Source organism: Lathamus discolor, chromosome 5 (genome assembly GCF_037157495.1).
Source record: "Lathamus discolor isolate bLatDis1 chromosome 5, bLatDis1.hap1, whole genome shotgun sequence".
NCBI lineage: Eukaryota > Metazoa > Chordata > Aves > Psittaciformes > Psittacidae > Lathamus > Lathamus discolor.
The window spans coordinates 8,120,175-8,136,854 of record NC_088888.1 but is presented as its reverse complement, the minus strand read 5'-3'; positions in this window follow the sequence as shown (position 1 = coordinate 8,136,854).

Sequence of the window (16,680 nt, the reverse complement as noted above, 5' to 3'; positions counted from 1 at the left end):
AATGATCTTCTATAATCATCACTATTATGAATTCATGCCTCATTATTAGCTAGAACCTAAATTTTTCGAATAGTTACTTCAACAATTTATGACACTAGTGTATCACATGAATACTATAAAAAGTAGTGTGTAGGATAAATATGAAGTGAATAGACGTGATTTTTCTTAGAAGAAATACTGCAGTTTCTCACTTAAAATGGACTGATTTGGGGAGCTGAACAGCAGAGTTCAAAGATGGGTATGAAAAATACCGCAAGGTAGATTTTAAACACTTGGGGTTTTGTACAACAATTTTCTCATTAGAAGATATTAAACAAGCAATTTGTCTCAGAAACTATTTCAAAAAGACAAAATTGTTAAACATACCTTTCTATAAGCAATTTGTGATGATGAGGAGGAAAAATCCAACACAGTTTACTCATTAGGAGTGGTTTGTAAGTTCAGTGTTTTTACAGGATGCTAATTTGAATAAAATTAATTCAGTAAAGTGTCAGATAAAATCAAGTTGTCAAGCAAAAGTGCTCTTTGGACAGAAGAAAATTATATCAATTTCAACGATTACCTTTGGAATTCCTATTTTAGGACATCTGGAATGTAAAGTTAAAAACCTGTTTTACAGCACAACATTTAACCTAATGTGTTTGATTTCTGCCCAGTTCCCAGTTATTTCACTGCAAATACATGTTCTTATGAAAGCAGATTAAATTTGACTACTTTTCCCCTATATATCTACCTGTTTATTAACAATATTTATGGAAAGCTCTCAATAAGAAAATGATACTGTTCCTTCTATGTTATTTAAAAAGCCTCAACTCAAATAGATATTGTATTTCTGTTTATAAGCCAACAGCAAAATATTTAACTACATTTAACTATATTGACTGCCTTTAACTATAAATTAAGTTGGTACTTTATACTAGCAGATATTAAAGCCTGAATATTAAAGATGGTATTTTCAAGGGTAAAAACAATGAAAAAATAGAATATCTGTGAGTAGTAAAGCTTTTATGCAACAAAACATGAATTCTGCAACTCAGTAAAACTATATAATATTATAGCTATTGTAATAATGTTTTAATGCATAATAATTTTCCCCATAAAACTCAGTGCAGTATTTGGTTTTTGACCAACAGGCTTATAAATACCAAACAGTATTAATCGAGGAAATGAAAATACTGTATTAGGAGTTAACTGATCACTTCAACATTTAGATAAGTTTGGTTCAATGTACTGCAAATTTAAAATGTGCAATACCGTAAAGCTTGAACATGACCACCATCTGTCCCTACGTGGCCTGGGTGAGGTTATTATCTAAAAAACCCAAAATATCCTGAATTCTTTGCTGAAGTGACTAATAGTTGTAACTCTTTTTTTCATCAAATAGGTTCAGTGAAAAATATCACAAGGACTGGGGAAAAAATGGAGGAAAAAGATAATTTTTTTAATGTTTTATTTTGGGAGTTTGATAATGTTTCTATTCATTGAAGAACGAAAACACGGGTAACTTCTTAATCTTGTTGGCAAACATTTGACCTTGTAAACATGTAAGAGGACAATTAACTTTATGTGTACAAGCAGTCCCAAGAAACTGCTTGAGCAGAGTGGTAAACAAGGGATTTTGGGCAAATTTGGAGAAACAGAGTAGAGTTCCTTCCACTAACAGATGGCTTTGCAGCAGGTAACAGAAGAAGATAATGAGTAATCGAGTGCAATGACTAAGCTGCCTTGGACAGGTTGTGTTTTCTGTTCTGCTTCCCACTTCATCTCTCCATCTCCCTGTCTGTAAGGATTCAACCACTAACCTACATCTTGATGAAGCCCTCGTCCTTAAAATACTTCAAAGTGAAAAAAGAGATTGCAGCAGCGTTAAGTATAATCTGATAATTGTGAAGGAGAAGGTCAGTGATCTGGAATGAAAATATCAACACAGTATTTGAGGAAAATAAAGTTTTTCTTGGGATGACGTAGTTTGAGATCCCTGCCAGAAACACTACAAAGAAAATGAAACAGATTGGTGATTTGATAATGAACTGCTAAAGAGAAGTAGGAGGTCTTCTATCTAGCTAGGAATGTTACATTTTTGTCATGTATTTGATGAGTCATATAGTGAGATAGCTGTTTTGGAAGGACAAAACACAGTTACCAGGAACATATTTTGTGAATGCTATTTGGCATGAAGAAGGGTACTAAGGGAAGTTATTAAAGCATGTTACAGAAGCAAGAAGTTGTCAAGAATTCTGTATTACAAATAACAAAAAAGAAGTCTTTTCAAAAACAAAATACAAGGTGTTCTACATTCATGTAATGGAAACCATAACAGCAAGGTTTGTCAGAAAGTATAAAGTTATTTTGCATAACGTTATATAGGATATCTATATAACTAAGGTATGGAATAACTGCATACTTAAAAAAGCCTTTTCCAGTGTGAGTTCTGAAGGCAACTGCATGGGTGAAAAATATGAAGTGTCTTTGCAGGTGTCCTTATGGTTTCATAAACAAGAGACAGCAGAAAATACAAGAGGTGAACTGTTGTATGTATGATGTGTGTGTTTTGGGGGAGATACTGTGTTTTCGCAAGAAAAACATGCAAGTGAGCAAGTCAGCCTGTTCTCATAGGAAAGCACTGGTCTTCTCAGTGACAGGTAAGCAGAAGCAGCCTAGAGAATGTTAAATAAATGAATCCTGCACAAACTCAAGCTCATAAAACTGTGAAGAAAGGCAGTTCTAAAGCTGCTTTGTTATCAAGGCTAAATATTAAAACAAAAGTAAAAACTAAAAATTGTCAGTGGTATAAAATATTTTATACACATGGTATTATCGAAGATACTGATTGGGGTGATTCACATGACCAAAATACTGTAAACTGGTTTATCTCATTCTGGAATTTAGAATTCATATTTCTATCAGTGAGAAAGAGATATTCTTTATGAAAGAAATCATTACCTGATTTAAGGCTGCTGAAAACTCACAAGTGCTAGATCTTGAACCCCGCAAGTCAGCACGTTATCTAGCACAGTTCAACAACAAATGCAGGAAGAGGTCTTCTCTATACTGATCAAATCAGACTAGAGAACAGGTGAGCTACCCTTGTAAAGTATCAATTTATTATTAATTGGGACTTCTATTTACAAATGTATGCTGGAGAATGCCTGTAATAACTATTATGAGGACTGGGGTTTACACTTTTGAGAGAAGAGAGAGAATGAGAATGAATGTTAAAAATGCCTGCTAGGTCACAACTCTGCAGTCCAGGATGAATGCTTTTGATAAAACAGAGTAAAAATACTTAATTCTTACATCATACTTAGCACTTGTAGATGTCAGATATTTTTGTACAGAGGTCTTTCTTCTGAAGTACCAATTTCAAATTGAAGACTTGTGTTCTTTTCCCACTTATATGGGCATTCCTCTTTTCTGTGGCCTTTTCTAAGCCTGCCTATTTCTTCTTGATTTGCTCAATTCACTGAACAGCACAAGCAATGAAATGAAGGCAATAAATAGGTATTAAAAACAGTCATATGGTAATACTAAAGAGGAGATAAGAAAATAATCAGTAAAAATTAGAAGTTTAAAACTGTTGGAAGATTGACAAGGGAAGTTGGGGATATGAAAGAAATCCCTGGCTCTTAATGGAAATCAATAAAATAATGGGCTAGGTGTTTGGTTTTGTCTTAACTATATGTGGAACATAATAAATCCTACTGGGTCATAAGCCAGATGGAGATAATGAGCCATTAATAAGAATGTAAAAAAGTCACAGGTATTCATTAATAAGAAACTTATTTTGTATTTGGAAAGCTGTGAAATGATGTAGGTGTATCTGGTGATGTGATTGACAACAATGATGCACTCTAGTCCATTAGTAATAGCGGACAGTAGATAGCATCTCCAACGAATTCAACTTTTTTAATTAGTACGGCTAAATATCATGTGAATTGTGCTTTCAAGGGTGACATTTCTTAAACAGCAGTTGAAATCTCTTCTCTTTCTCCATTTGGGGTTGGACAGTAAGTGAACAAGAGTCCTCAAAATAAGCTTAAATACAGAGTAACCCCTGAACACTGCACACTTTCCCCAAAAGAATTGGTTGAAAATATATTTAAATTTTTCAGGGTTTAATATATCTACTGAAATAAATAGACTGAGGTACCCCAAGAAGCTGTTGGGCCTTTTTTTTTCAGGAAAGGCAAGCGAGACAACCTCCTGTAATATGGCTAATCTGACGGGCTTCTAGTAAAACGTAAAAGGAGCAGAAATGAGCAAGATGGGGAAAAAAAATAATCCTAAACTGATAAAACACAAAAAAATGTAAAAAATACTCAATACACAATATGCAAAGTCTGCCTGGTGGTGTAAATTTATTTTCAGTATATGAGCTTGCAGTTTTGATGGATAAAGGTAACTGTATATATAATATAGTTGCCTTCAACATTGTGATAGGAAAATGGCACTATTCATATCCATGCAGCCCATGTGAAATGAATGATGAGCTAGCTGGTTGACAGATCTCAAAAGCAGTTGTCAATAGGGATGTTTTTAGCAGAATCTTGAAGAGATAAATAATAGGTCTAATAGTATCTAGTGTTCGTTTAGTAGTCGCTTACAAAGCTTGGTGGACAGCTAAACTGTCAAGGTCAAAGAACTCTGTAGACTGAGAGGTAAATTAAGCCTATTGAAAGAAAAAAAGTAATGAAAAATTACAGTATCAAATAATCATGTAATACCTACATGAAGGCATAGGAGCAGAAAGAAGAGGCTGCTTTGAGGAGACAGTACGAAAAAGATCAGATAAATAACTGGGATCAGAGAAGATAAATAACTCAGCATGATCTCTATGTGTGATGTGTTGACAAATGAGGTTTTATTGTGATCTCTGGTTGTAGAATTAAGGAATCACTGACAAGGAAAGGTCTCAATTTTTTAACCTTGTGTAGGGCAGTGATTTTGCTTTATAAATGTGTTATTTATGATTCTAGTTTTGGGGCCTAGCTCTTCATGTCTATGGGGAACGCTTAGATTTCCAAAAGATGAGACCTATAATTAGCTTGCAAGAAGTACTCAGAGAAATGCACAAAATGGCATTCTTTTAACTAAATAGGTCAAACCCGTATGATTACAGCGTTAATACAGTTAATACTTTAATGGGAAGAAGATGTAAAATATGCTACAGCAAAAAGTTTAGAAAAATTAATAATTTGAAACTGAAACTAGTTAAACTGGAAAAAAGTTTGAACATAGCAAGCTAAAATGGAATGGGTATTTTCTTCACCTCTTGATTTCTTGGTGCCTAGCTTTCTTTCATGAAAGCCTGGCTCTTAGTTCTTGTTTCAGTAACAAAAGTGATTTAGTTTGGGGTTTTGTGGATTTTTCTCTTTCTCCTGAATTTTCAGCTTCTCTGTTATGTGCTGAAGTATATTGTGTCTGATTGCATCAATCATGTTGTGTTTCCTAAAGTAAATAATACATTGTCAAGTTATGCATTATTTAACCCTGAATAGGGTCTTCACATGTGTACACACAAGTATAAATACACTATTTGCTGTGGTGCTGGAAGCTGTATTTTCCAGAAGGTATGTAGGAAGAGATGAGTGAATCAATTTTGTCTGAAGTTGGACTTACTTGGATATCGAATTAAAAGTTCAAGTTGAACTCCGCCATGCTTTTAGGAGACATTATGAAATGTTTGTAAAGGCAACACATTTTCTGCTGTTTAAATACCCAGCAATGCTAACAAATAAAAAAGCACCTACCCGTAGTTCTTCTAGCACTAAGGAGGGGCAGGATGGAAGACTGTTAATCCTTTGATTTTTAAAATTATTAATTCTTGTACATTTAAGGATGGAACTGTATCTGATATTCCGCTAAAACATTTCATCATAGTCACATAAACGGTAATATTTGGGATCTAACGTTTATGCATATATGCATCGTGATACAGTTCAGTTTTGCTTTTAATGACTTGGATGTGTGACTAGGCCTCAAATAGTTGTTTATGGTGGTACCCAAAGGTTTCCAGGATTTTGCCTTATCTGAAAATCTGAATCTCACAACTTTATTTGGGGAAAAACCTGGTTTTGTGAGGAATTGTATATATTTCTTGGGTTTAGTTCGTTCTGATTTTGATTAAAAGCTATGTTCTGATTCTCTAGGTGGTAAGTTTGCACTTGCAACTTGATTTCCACTTACAGTTAACAATAAACAAATTGAAAAATAAGAACTTTACTTACTAGCTTGATCAGAAACTTCAATACCTTGCTAAGTTTAAGTACTGATGTATGCACTGCAGTAGTGAATTGTGCCTGACTAAGAAGGTACATGTGGAGATAGTATAGAGGAGTTAAAGTAACTAGGAGTAACATTGCTCATACTGATGTTCAAACTCATATCCTGGCCTTGGCCTTTTTATTCCTGCAGTACTGGAGAAAAAAGACCTTTCAAAGTCTAATCTGACAATTTTTCTTCTTTTAGTCAGCCCCAGAAGTGAGCTGGGAACGTGGATACATATGGCTGCTGCTCATCAACACAGACAACTTGTGGTGAGTCTGTGATAAGTGAGAGGATTTAACTGTAGTCATTTATGTCAAATGTACCCTCAGGACTGACAGAATCAATGGTACTGCAGTGACAACAGGGGCTAGAAGTGTTTTTTTATATGACTCTTTATTTTGTTTTCAATGCCAATATTTTAAAGTTCAGTTGAGAAATCAAATTACAAATATATTGCATCTTGCCAATAACAATCTTTGTATGCTGCCCCTTTTTGCCTTCTGCAGGTATATTTATTATTTACAGTTATTTATACCATATTTTTGTAGATTATATTCAGCCTATTGGTGGCCTGTGAGCCATTCACTGAGTACTTGCTGTTTGTTTTGTCTGTGAACACCAAATTAGTGTTAGTATTGTTTTTGCAAGCAAGTAATGTAGGTATTAAGCAAAAGGACTGCTAATGCATTCTGGATAATTCCTGTAAAAATTTTAGTTCCCTCTATGAATGTCCAGTTACTGACAAAATAGTTGCAAATTGGGAATCTGATTCATGAGTGCATGACTATTAATAGGAAATTAGGTTTGGTGCTTTAAGTTAGAAAAATAATACTTTTGTTTAACTGTATGTTGCCTTGAACTGAAAAACTAGACCATCTAGTATCTAACCTATTAACTTAAATAACATACATAATATTTACTTTGGGATAAATATAGAAAAGTGAAGAAAGATGCTATTTTGTTATTCAGGACACTGGATTACATTTTCATATGATGAGATACGTTTCATGAACAGATATAGATACTTTTATGGATTTGCGGTGGGCTTACTATATAAGTTTGGAAGGTTATAAGTTATTTCCTTTGTGTAAAACACTTCCGACTATAAAATGGGATTCCAGGATTTGTTTTCAGAGTTTTGATTTTAAACTTTTACTAGAGGTATGTCTTAGCAGCTATTGAACTCAACAGAAAAACTCTCACAGGTTTCCTGATACAGGAATGGGCATGACCTCAAGTCATTTTATAATTATACGTTGGTTTGAAGGTCTGAGTTTAATTGTGATGCACAGGTTAAAAAAAACAGTGACATATGACTTACTCATAAATATTACATCTTTGGAATTTGCCAGTTTTAGTTGTCCAGGCACCTTGATATATGATGATCAGAATAATCTGATTAGGTGTGGTATGTATTTGCAGAAAAATAGTTTTCATATTTTTACTAACCATTTACATTAGAAGACAGCTTACTATTTTTTCAAAATGTCAGTATTGCTAAATTCAATATAATATAAATTGTTTAATTGCATACAGAATAGATTTGAGATGATGCAAACTTGGAATTATAGGTTAACAGTCTGGTACTTAAGTTACATAAAAAATACATACTCTAGGAACAAAGAATGAACAAGAGTTCTTACTTGTCCTGGGTTCAGCAGTAGCAGTTATTTTTGCTCTTTCTTAGTAGCTGGCGCAGTGCTGTGTTTTTGACTTTCAGCCTGGGAACAGCGCTGATAACACCGATGTTTTCAGTTGCTGCTCAGTAATGTTTACTCTGACCAAAGACTTTGTGAGTCTCATGCTCTGCCAGGGAGGAGGTAAGCTGCAAGGAAGCAGAGACAGGACACCTGACCCAAACTGACCAAAGATGTATTCCATAACACAGCATGTCATGCCCAGTATATAAACTGGGGGCAGTTACCTGAAAGGGTTAGATCACTGCTCGGGTCGAGCTGGGTATTGGTTGGTGGGTGGTGAGCAGTTGTATTTTATTCCCTTATAATTTCCCTTATCATTATTATTATAGGTGGTAGCAGCAGTGATTTGTGTTATACCTTAGTTACTGGACTGCTCTTATCTCAACCCGTGGGAGTTACATTCTTTCAATTCTCCTCCCCATCCCTCTGGGAGTAGGGGGGGGTGAGTGGGGGGGGAGTGAGCGAGTGGCTGTGTGGCTGAATGGGCTTAAACCACAACAGAACTGTTAAAATGTATTGAAAAATATACCTCCAAAGTAGAATTTTAAACATCATTGCAGACTTTTAAAACTAATATTATTCATCTTCATCCTTTACATATAAAAAAAATAAACCTTTGACATTTTTGTTGCTACTGAAATGCTTGAATTTTAGTCTTCCTATGCAAAATATCAGTTTTCTAAATTTCAATACTGACAAACTCAATATTGCTAATGAAAAACAGTTTAGCAGTAAATTCCTGTAACTTCAGAACTATTTAATATATTTTTAAGTATACAGTATTTGTGTGCTTCTCATTTTGGTGATTAAATAACAACATTATAATGTTATGTTTGTGTTCGAAACTAAAAATATATGTTTGTATTTGATTATGTGTGTTAACCAAATATCATATCACAATTCATCAATATCACATTACTACAGTTACATGGCATTGTACGTTAAAGGCCGTCTTAGGTTATTGATAATATTTTGAATGTGATGTGGCTTTATTAAAACCAGTGCACTCACTGTCTTCAGCACTGATCTTAAATATATTTACCATAACCAGGGCTCTAATATTTGAAGTGGTATTTTACAAATACAAAGAAGTACAAATCTGTACAGCTGAGAGCACATTTGTTAGACTGGACAATCTCCCCGATGCAGCACACTTTTTTTTCTGTTATAGATCCTTTACAAATGTGTTTTCAGAGTTGCACAGCAATATGTACTATAGGTGGTTGAAGACCTTTTTTTTAACTGTCACTAAATAAGCACCTGTGTGAGAGAAAAGAAAAACAGTTTAGTGCTATCAGTTTTTTTTATTATCCCATTCGGAAGACATGAAATTACTAGACAGAACTGTAAAGCAGGCAGAAGCAGATATTACTACCAGCCTTTAGAACAGAACCCTGAGAAAGGACATGGTGCTATTAAAGTGGTGCTAGTGTTCCTGAATGCCAAAGGCCAGCTGAGGACCTCCTGAAAATGTCATACAAAACTTCTTATTCAAAACAGTGAATTTTATGGAACAGTGACTTCTCAAAAGCATAAGCAAAGTCATAAAAACTATGATATAGCCTTTATAGTGATGCCTGGAATTTAATTTTGCCTAGTTCTAATGATAATGAAGAAAAAATGAATCTGTGGCTACAATTTCAACTCCCATATGACCATACATTACCTTTCATTAATTATACTTACATGGTACCTGGAGTAAACAACTTTTCACTTTCGTGATCATGGTTCAAGTAATATCTAGTAGAGAAGTTGCTAAAAAAGCAGCTTTCTTCAAACAGGTGATAATCTGAAGCTTTATGTTAAGTGAGCATACAACTTAATTTCAGCTCAGTTTTGATGTCACTATTCAGTGGTCTTTTAGTCCAGAATTTGCTACCTTTAGTAGTACTGGATAGATCAGGATCTTTACTATTTGTCTCCATGACAGGTTTTGGTCATTGTGAGAAAGTTGATTTAGCCACCTGCCCTAAGCCATGTTCAAACTATAAGAATTCTCAAGGAAATCCCCATGATTACCAGATGTCCAGAAGCAAGATAAGTGTTGGGAACTCCGAGCTAACTTAGGCATCTCTCACTACATAGACTTTATTCAACAGAGTATTTACCTGATGTTTTTCAGAAAGCTGCAGGCTCTTCCTTACAATCTCTGGAGAAGAGGTAGATGCAGTTTAGCACTGGGCTTGCCCCAGGCTAATAAGTCCCTCAGAGAGGCAGAACATAGCATCTCAGCCCTGGGACTGCTTGTCTGCATTTGTTAACATGCAGACTGCATTCACATAGCTTCCTGTTTGCTTTACACCCTGACCCATGCTCTCAAAAAGAGCCTAACTGTGCTAAATTGTCAGTGTTACTAATGCCAGTGGAGTGGAACTGCACTTATATATTGGCGTGAAATTTCCTCGGGGTTAACAAATACTTAATCTGTGACTGCATGGGCAAGTGTTTTAAGCCTATTGGCATAAACTGTTTTGACAGTGCACACAAATAATCTGAAAGAAGCTAGTCAAAAGAAAAAGACAGCTGAAACACAGAAGCTGTTTCAGTCTGATCTTACTAGTAGCCAGTGGGATGCCCCAAAACCTGCCAAAGGCTGAGAGAGCTAACAAAGGAAAAAGCATATTCCTGGGAGGCGTCCCAGTGCTGTTCTGAAGTTAAACTGTGGCATAAAGAAACCCCATAAAAAATCAAGCAACTAGTGTTTATCAAGGCAAAGGCACAGAATGAGGCCAGATTTTCCTTCAAGAAACTACTGCCAAGTGGCCTTGAGCTATGTGGAAGAGATAGACAAGATATGTCTCATAGAAACTTCAGAGGTAACCCATGCCCATGGTTTTTGCCACTATTGCGGTGCTCCAGTAAATGGAGAATGAGAATCCTGCTTATTCATCCTGCATGTCAGAGTATCTGAGATTCAGTATTGTCCGTCACATTAATGCTTGTTATTTAATAGCTGGCGTCTGGTTAGAAGTTTCCCATAGACATACTGCATTTTCTGGCAGATTTTGCTGAAGCAGAATTCAGATCTGCGCATTGTTTTCGGGCCTGCGTTTTCTTCTTTTCCTCAAGTTCCCAGAGAGGTCCCTATAATTGTTCCTAAGCTAAAAGGTAAGTTGCTACAAATGGTTTTTGCATTTCATTTGCACTTATTGCTACCTCTGTGATATTCCATTTTCTCCAGCGCTGTCCCATGTAGCTTGATTTTCATTAATGCTACAGTCCCTTTGCATGATGATTCTGTGCTTTAAGGAAATGTTACTTTAAGACAAAATATACCCAAGGCAGTATTGCTTTAGAAAGGTGGCAGTAACTGCCGCTGCTGCTGACTCCTTCAGAGTATAAAAGTACAGCTTGCTCATTGCACTGAGCTATTTAGACTTTTATATAAGAAAAATTAAACAAAATGTTGTGGTTCTTTTAGGAGTTTCATTTTATAATGCCTGGGAAATATACAGTGCTCTGCTTCTGTTAATGGTAGTTTGGTGGATTATTTTGATCTCTGCCATTGAGACTATATTCATATTCTTGAGAAGTAAAGTATTGTAAGGATCCTCTAATTAGGTAGTTGATGAAGCTTTTTAAACAAAGAAGTGTTCTTTTCCTTTTGCCTATACCTGTGTAAATACATATTATTAATAGCATTTTACCCTAATTGCATCAAAACAGGTTTCAGTTGCAGTTTTTCTAGATCTAAAAAGCAGCCTGGCTAGTTGATTTCTTACATCTTCTCCAGTAGTCTCCTTTTTTGTTATTCTCAGTTATTTTTTTCTTTTCTTTACTAACCATTAAGTGTCTCCAGAATAATTTTCATGCTCACGACTTCTGATAGTAAGTTTTTTATCAAATCTTCAGCCCTGTAATTCTATAAAATGACTTCATTCTCATAACAATATGCTAATTCATGTTCAAAGAATTGCACCCTGCAGTACATTTCTTAGTTCCCCATAAGCATTTTCTATTGATTCAATCAACTTATTTTTCATCACCTAGCAACTTCAAAATTCAGAAAACAGAAGTGAATCTCTTCAAGAGATATTTTATTAATTCTCAGCTCATTGTCATAGGCATTTTATAGTGTCCTCAGCTGAAATTAGGAAGTTATGTTTTGACTTTGAGTAATATATTTATCAGGGAAGATTTTATTCCACTGGGGTTATGGTGCAGCAAATGAATTTGTTTGCAGTTCAGCAGTCACCTGAGATATTAATTGAAAGTTTAGAACATCTGTGTTTCTCATCAGATTTAGCTGATAGCATGCTTGGATTCATAAACAACCTGAAAAAACCACAATGTGTTTTTAATTGGGCTACACATTTAAGGAAAACTTGAATTCATAATGTTGGTATTCAGAATTCACATAATATATAGAATCATCACAGAATAGTTGGAGTTGGAAAGGATCATCAAGTTCCAACTCCCCTGCTATGGGCAGGGATACCTCACACTAAAGCATGTCACCCAAAGCTCTGTCCAACCCAGCCTTGAATACCACCACGGACGGAGCATTCACAGTTTCCTTCAGCAACCCATTCTAGTACCTCACCACTCTCGCAGTGAAGAACTTCTTCTTTATATCCAATCTAAACTTCCCCTGTTTAAGTTTGAACCCGTTACCCCTTGTCCTGTCACTACAGTCCCTGACGAAGAGTCCCTCCCCAGCATCCCTATAGGCCCCCTTCAGGTACTGGAAGGCTGCTATGAGGTCCCCACTCAGCCTTCTCTTCTCCAGGCTGAACAGCCCCAACTTCCTCAGCCTGTCTTCAAACGGGAGGTGCTCCAGTCCCCTGATCATCCTCGTGGCCCTCCTCTGGACTTGTTCCAGCAGTTCCATGTCCTTTCTTTGTTGAGGACATCAGATCCGGACACAATACTCCAGGTGAGGTCTCAATTATACCACATCCCTGTAGACATGCACACATCCCTAATTCCTCTTGTTTATTCCCCATACAGTGGGCGTTTGTATAGAAGCATCTGAGCTGAGCTCCAAATGAAGCTGGCTCATTGGCTGGAGTGGCTGAAATATCTCTGCATCACTCCCAGCATTTATTATAGGTGCTGGCAACTGATTGGGTGTGTTGGGATGGAATGATGTTCCCCTCCCCCCACACATCTAGTTTAAATCTTTCTTGACCAGCCTGGCAAGCCTCCTACCAAAACAGCTGTCAGGCCATCTCGATCGGCCGCCAGTAGACCTGGCCTCCCAAATTGAGTCCCATGTTCTAAGTTCCTAAATAGAAGAAAGATGAAGAATAAGATTTTGGAAAACGGAACAAAAATTCTTTTATTACTCAGCACCAGCTTTATGTAGAGTATTTTGTGGAATTGTATTTCAAGTTTAATGGCAATAAGGCAAGTTTCTAAGGTTGACACAGAAAGTTATGAAGCTGGTTGCAGAATTAAGATCTTTATATGGAATTTTAAAATTCCCAGGGGATGTCATGGTAGGGAAAAAACTCTTTAATCAAGGCCATGGTTCTATTTTCATTTTGAAGTATTAAGTTTTGTAGATTTTGCATGTTTTAGTAATTACATAGTTGTCAGATAATTTCTGCAGGGGCTATTTTAATACAGCCATACTGATATTCTGCATCAGAATTCACAAGATTACAGCATCCACCTTTATGTAATATATACACATGGAAAGAGCAGACCCTTGAAAACAGGGGTCACGAGAATGGTGCACCAGAAAGAGGTATTTAGAAGACAAGCTAGAAGGAACAGATCTGAAATTCCACCTCTTTCACAAATCTCAGTGTGCATGAGATTGGAATTGGCAGATTGTAACAGCTGTGGTTGTGTAGGTGACCCTGTGGATCTGGTTGTCTTTCTCAGCTTTCTCTTGAAAAATATGAGTGCATTTTTAGAGCACTGTCACTCATGCAAAGGCAGCTCTAGTTTTTTATCCCCATTAGCCTTAAGTGATCCAAATCTGTATCTCCTATCTGTCTCTGCTTGATCCTATGTTTGATGAGCTGCATTAGAAAGGGAAATTTCTCTGGTTTTTGGGAAAGGGATACTGGAATGAAAAATACTTCTGATGCCCAATCTCAGGAATTATGAGGCTTTTTTTTGTTTGTTTGGGGTTTTGGTGGTTTTTTTGTTTGTTTGTTTGTTTGGAGTTTTTTTTGGTTTTGGGGAGGGTTTTTTTTTTTGTTTTTTTTTTGTGGGGTGTGGGGTTTTTTTTGTTGGGTGTTTTTGTGTTTTTTTTTTTTGTTTTGTTTTCTGCCATTGGAATAAAAAAAGGGAGGGGAGAGAGAAAAATGAGCAGGGGGTTATAAAGAAATACAGAGATCAGCAGAAAATTACAAGAGTGTATATACATATATATAATGGTAATTTAAGGTTTTAAGTACTTATTTCTATTTAAATATTGTTTTCAAGCTCCCAGTTCTTCAGTTACCCCATCTATACTGGTTTTTATAAGAGCAAGATTTTATGGGTCTGAAATACCCATGTTTGGGAGAATGTTCAAAACCTATGTAGACAGGGCCCTTAGTGACATGGTTTAGTGGTGGCCTTGGCAGTGCTGGGGGAAGTGTTGGATTTGATGATCTTAAAGGTCTTTTCCAACCTAGCTGACTCTGTGGTTCTAGGATATGACCATCTGTACAGCTGCAGCTGAGTCAGGTTAAGAGATAACAACCTTGAGGCTGCCCATGCCCTCCCCAGCCCACATCCATGGTCTCCTGTCAGATTTACAGTTGTTACAGTACCTCTGTAGCTCAGCTCTACAAAAACAATCTTGGTTTTAACAAAAATGAATCAAAAGGCTACTATTGACAGCATTTGTGCTAACCCAGAGTGTTTTGACAGGAGCGGGTGAAGGCAGTGACTGCATTGCAGGGTCTGGCTGTCTGAGATGGTTGGAGAGGTGGCCTGGGGCAGCAGCATTGCACCTGACTCAGCAGCCATCAGCACAGTGTGCCTAGCTGCCAGCAATGAGTTCCGTATTTTTTTCAGCTTTCTTAGCTTTAACAGTGCTTGCAAAAATTGTGTCTCAGACATAATAGTGATTTCTGCCATGAATCAAAATAGCTGCTGTTGCAGCTGCCAATTTATGTGGTCTCTGAAATCCTGAACGAAATACAACCTGATCTAGGTGAAGATGTCCTTGGTCATTGCAAGCGGGCTGGACTAGATGAGCTTTGAAGGTCCCTTCCAACCCAAACTATTCTGTGATTCTATGATTTTTGAAAGGTCAGTTCCACACTAAGGAATGACTGTGGATCACAAGATGAAAGTGGCTGTCTGGCTTTCTATGTGTTTGCTGTATGATGTTAATCAATGGTCCAGAATTTATTAACTTTTAATTTAAAACTTAAAAAAAATAAAAAAATAAAAAAATTCTCAGTAATGTGTTCATCTGACACTGTTTTTTTTAGTATTTGGATGGAATAGGATTCTAACATGATCAGAGGTCTTCTTCCTTTCTCACTTGTTTGACAGAATGAAAATGTTGTAGTCACTGACAGCGTCTTAATTTCACCCACAAAATACATTTTATGAAGGTAACACCTAATTCTAGCAAAAATAAGGACCCATCAACAGTCATAAAATTAAAAAAAAAAAGATTCTTCGTTTGTTTTTCCTTGTTTGTTTTTCATGTTCCCAGCCTGTCAGTTAGTGGTAGGACTAAACAGAGGCAAGCAAGGAAAGCAAATTTAGCTGTGAAGCCCTGTCAGTGAACTATCTTTTTTTCATTGGAATAATACATGTGCTGTCACACATCTGCAGTTTCGCTGTTAATTCAAACTTTTTCTGCCTGACTGAATTAAAACAAAACAAATAAGATGGACAGGTTGTATAGGTGAACCGACATACCCAGTTCATATATAGACTCTAATATATAAGGCATAAATTACAGAATTGGTAAGTTACCTTAAAATTGTTGTAACCTTTCCAAATGAGGTCATACTGTGGAACTTCTGTGCACATTCAAAAATCAGAAAGGACAGTGTTTGGACAATTTCCGTCAGCATCTACTGTTTTTCAGACTTCTTATATGTTACTTACTAAAAACTCACCTATGGTAGCTTCATAAGCAAACAATTTTCTATGCTTTTAGAGGAGAAGTTGCTAGTATTTTTCATACTTATTTGTTGCACTATAGGAAATGTTTTTTAAAGTAAATTCCTTAAAGATGTGAGGATATTGTTGTGAGGACCACAATATTCACTCTTAAGGCACATCAGATATTGGTGATGGGGAAGTTGAAATAATAAATACAACTTTTTTGTTCTGTTTTTGTTTTTGCTAGCACTATATTGAATAATAAACAGAACATTTGGTTATATCCTGTTTTCCTAAGAAGAGCCATCTGCTTTTAGAGTCGGGTGGGTTGCATTACTGGCCTGTTTTGTGACAAGCTGCTAGCTGAGCTGAATAAAATCAGATGTTGGTTAAAGTTCATCAGCAAAGATTCTATCAGATACTTTGATTTTGTTCATAATCCCAGTAGATGCCTAATCACAGAAGTCTCATCTGAATGACTAGAACTACTATATCAGAGACAGTGTCTTAGCTCCATGTCCAGACCTTTTTGTGTCAAGGAGTTGACTGATGTGCTTGTTTTCATATCGACCTCTTAGCTTGCGTTTGCCTTATATCTCCACGAATAATATTTCCTTTTCTTCAGTAATATACATTAAGCCACTTCAGATGTCCTTCCTGATTTCTTACACTCCTGCTTCACTGTTGTCAACTGCCTTCTGAG